The sequence below is a fragment of the Hibiscus syriacus genome, unplaced genomic scaffold (genome assembly GCF_006381635.1).
Source record: "Hibiscus syriacus cultivar Baekdansim isolate YM2019G1 unplaced genomic scaffold, ASM638163v2 tig00005974_pilon, whole genome shotgun sequence".
Classification (NCBI taxonomy): Eukaryota; Viridiplantae; Streptophyta; class Magnoliopsida; order Malvales; family Malvaceae; genus Hibiscus; species Hibiscus syriacus.
This window is the reverse complement of record NW_024062076.1, coordinates 2,787,162-2,791,043: the sequence shown is the minus strand read 5'-3', so window position 1 is coordinate 2,791,043 and position 3,882 is coordinate 2,787,162. Positions and strand designations below refer to the sequence as shown.

Sequence of the window (3,882 nt, the reverse complement as noted above, 5' to 3'; positions counted from 1 at the left end):
AACGGTCTCAAATCTTAGTTTTATACAATGTAAGTGGATTCTAACCTTATCTATAAGTATAAATAAAATATTAGATTTGTTTTAGTGGTATAAATGCTCTTCTACTTTATAATTGGCTTAGGTTTAAATTCTCGTTCGAATGCTTTTATTTATTTATACCATTAACAATATTATGTGATAAATAAACGCTATTGTAATTTATAAATCAAATGTGTTTGATCCCCTCAAACTCAAATCTTGTTCAATTTATTTTTTCTTCAATCAATTTGTGACATGTGTTATTATATGATTAGAAAAGAAATTTTTGAATTAAATTAAAATTATGATTAAATTGATCGAATATATAAGTAGTAAAGATCAAATGTATAATTATATCAATTTTTTAATATCACTTCAATTTTTCCGTTAAATAATAATGACAAGTGTCACAGTTGATAAGATTTAATTAAAATATTAAAAGATAAGTGATCAAAATAGAATCATTTCATAACTAAATGGTTGCGTATAGTTTACCTTAATTTTACACTAAATAAATTGATAGCATTTATTTGTTGCCAAATATAGTTTGATATAAATGACAAGATGAATTCTAAGCAGGTATTTTTGGGTAGTGGAATGCCACAATTAAAAGCAACATCAATTCTAAACTTCGTCCCCGTTCCAGTTCCTTTTTACCTTGGGACCCGTTGGCCCTTCTTCCCCCAGCACTTCATTTGGCAGTCCATTAATAAACTTCTCAAATGCAGCGTTAAGCTTCCCAGGCAATATTTTCTCCACCTTCTTCACCTCATCTTCCAAGTCATAACTAATTTCCGCAACAAGCAAAAACCGCAGGCCTGTATCCATAACAATCATATTCTTGGCAGTGTCATTTCTAATCCCTATCCCACCACTTCCTTGCAGAACCATTCCGGGTTTCGAGTACATGGCATGGCCATGCAACGATGAATAGGCACAAGGCTTATTCTCCCCACCATGAAACTCTAGGTCCGATGCATCTACCCAGGAACCTGTTGAAAAAATAATTGATTAATCGAATGATATTGATGTTATTTATAATAAATAATGTCATTTGATGAATAAATTTATTAATAATAAGTGATATAACCTCCACTATGTTTGGAGAAATACACGCGATGTAATTCTCCATTGAAGTTGCTGACCCTCAATGTCACATGCTCCCAATCACCCACGTGTTTACTGTTTACGGTACAGGGTTGATTTTGTAATTATGTACCAGGATTTTCTATTATAAATAGAGATGTAACCTAGACCTAAAATATCATTGAATAAAACTTCTAGCGTCGCCTATGCACCGAGGACGTAAGCACATTGCCAAACCTCGTAAAATTCTTGTGTTCTTTTGTTTTTCTTTACCCGTTTTCGTCAACATTCACCAATCTTCCCTAATGGAATGTCGATGAGTTACACTTTTGCCTTTGCCGGTCCATTGAAGGGATGAAACACCCATATAACTATATCTGAATAGGTTGCTCCCAACATGGGTTTTACATGCAGATAAACTTGGGAGTCTTTCAAATCTCCCTTCTTTACTCTTTCCTTGCCTGCTTCGTCCACTGGAAGATCTAACCAATAGTTTCCGTCGTTTGAACCGCCTTGGGGAAGGTTTGAACCCGTTTGTTCAATGGGAACCGGGTTTGATTCTTCGCCCTTTGTGTACAGTAATGCCCCATTGACAAAAAACCAAGTGACAGACGATGGGAGATACGTTTCTTTAGGGTGGAAATAAATCCAAGGAGAGTAAGCTTGAAACAAGGCCTCGATTTGGGTTAGATTAGGCATGCAAGATAAGTTAGATTTGACGTTTTTAAGCATGGTAGAGGAGAATTTTGGGCGACAAATGTGCCCACACAAACTCCCATATCTTGTGTCCCTCTATTAACTGGCCTTGAACTGAAAAAGTTGATTTCTTTACTTGCAGGTCCCCATATCCACGTATAAGTCTCGGTTTCATCGGTGAAATCGGATCGAATGCAGCGTATTTTTGTCGAGGGAAGGCTTGTCGTTGGTGTTGGTGACGACATGACCTACTGCCTTGTACCCTTGTGGGGCAACCGGCAACCAAATATAGCCAATGCCATCTTGCTTGATTTTCAAAGACTCGCTGCTCCAAACGAGGGTGTAATCGAGGGGCTGTTGGAGTAAAGGACCATCGGAACTGTCGTCTCTGGCAGCAAAAACCCACCCGGAAAGCAACATGTTGTTGGGGTGGGCATAGAAGCCTAGCATGTAGTAACCAGCTGGTGTCAACGACGGTTCAAAAAATGATGCCCCTAGATTTTCAGGTCCCCTTCGTGTGTGGCCCATACTTTTGTTGAAGATGATATCCCACACTGGTACACTTGTATTCCACCAAGATCAATACTTCCTCTTGCAAACCCTTCCCCTGTGAACAATTCATCACGTCATTTCATTTTTTTTTGCGTACAGCCAAAATGATTAGGGGTAAATGAACCAAGTTTGAATCGACAAGATTATGTTTATATTCGTTTCTTTTTTTAAAGGTGTTCATGCTTGTTTTGTGTTTTTTTTAAATTTTTAATATCGTGTCTATGTTCGTTTATTTATTTTTAAAGGTGTTCATGTTTGTTTATTTAGGTGAACATGTTCATTTAACATTCGTGTTTGCCAACTTATTTCCAAACTAAAAAATGGTAAAACTAAGCCTCTAGTATTTAAACTACTTGAACTTCATAGTTTTAAACACCAAATTTGTCCATGGAGTTAGTTTAGTCCATATATTCATCAATATTTAAAATATTAAAAATAAAAATAAACCAACTTGTTATGAACATAAACGAACCAGTCGATAAACGAGTTTGTTCTTGAAGATAAATGAACTAAACACACCTTTATTCATATCATCTTATATTTTAAATGAGCGTAAAAAATTTGTTCATACTCATTTATTTAGCTTAACAAACAAACAAAAACAAACATTACACAAACGTTTCACGAATAGTTCACCAAACGTTCTGTTCATTTACACTTACGAGAATAATGTCAATAATATTATTAGATGTACCTGGAGGCCATTCTGGTAAGGGAGATGGAAGCCTGAAGGCGGTTTCGATCAGCAAAGCCTTCTTTGTTTTGGAGACAACATGAGGAGAAGACGATGTTAGACAATTCCCCGTAGCCGATCCTTTCAACAACTTAATTGAATATTGATCGAATGTTAAGATGTATGAGAAGAGAGAAAAGCGAGTAATATTTACACAGGAAGCATAAAGGTAGCATATTCAGTTTTGGGGTAAGGAACTTTGAAAATAATGCGAATAAGAGGACACTTGAGAGAGGCCAATTATGGATGTGACGTGCAAAGCAAGCAGCAGTTGTGGACATTGTTCCACCTATCTTGTACACCAAGGCTTTCCTTTGGCTTACCTCTATTTAATTTTGTATGCAAAAATTGACCTTTTTAGTGTAGGTTTTCCAAGTTCAAAGTCCGAACATGGATTTTACATCTTGTCTACAAAAGGTGACATTAATTGAGTAATGAATGATCTTAAAAGCTTTACGCAAAGTATCAATTGTTGGAGTTTCAGCATACATCCTCCTCATTAGGGGCGTAAATGAGCCGAGTCAAGCTCGAGTATTGCTAAGCTCGACTCGACTCGAAAACTCACGAGCTTAAATTTTTTAATCTCGACTTGAACTCAAAATCCTGAACTGAAGCTCGTGAGCAGTTCAAAAAGGCTCGAAATTAAAAAAAAAATCTTAAACTTAACTAGATTTAAGCATCAAACTCAAACCTAAACCTTAAATACATAAAAGTCTTACTATATTTTTTTAAAAAAAAACAACACATAAATATTAATATTATTAATAATTTATTTTTTAAAAATAAAATTTTAATAT

At 35.4% G+C, this 3,882-nt stretch overlaps 1 pseudogene; it reads right to left on the bottom strand.

Moving 5' to 3' along the window:
- Nucleotides 1-642: 642 nt before the first annotated feature.
- LOC120200418 lies at nt 643-3,263 on the bottom strand (annotated as a pseudogene).
- Nucleotides 3,264-3,882: the final 619 nt, after the last annotated feature.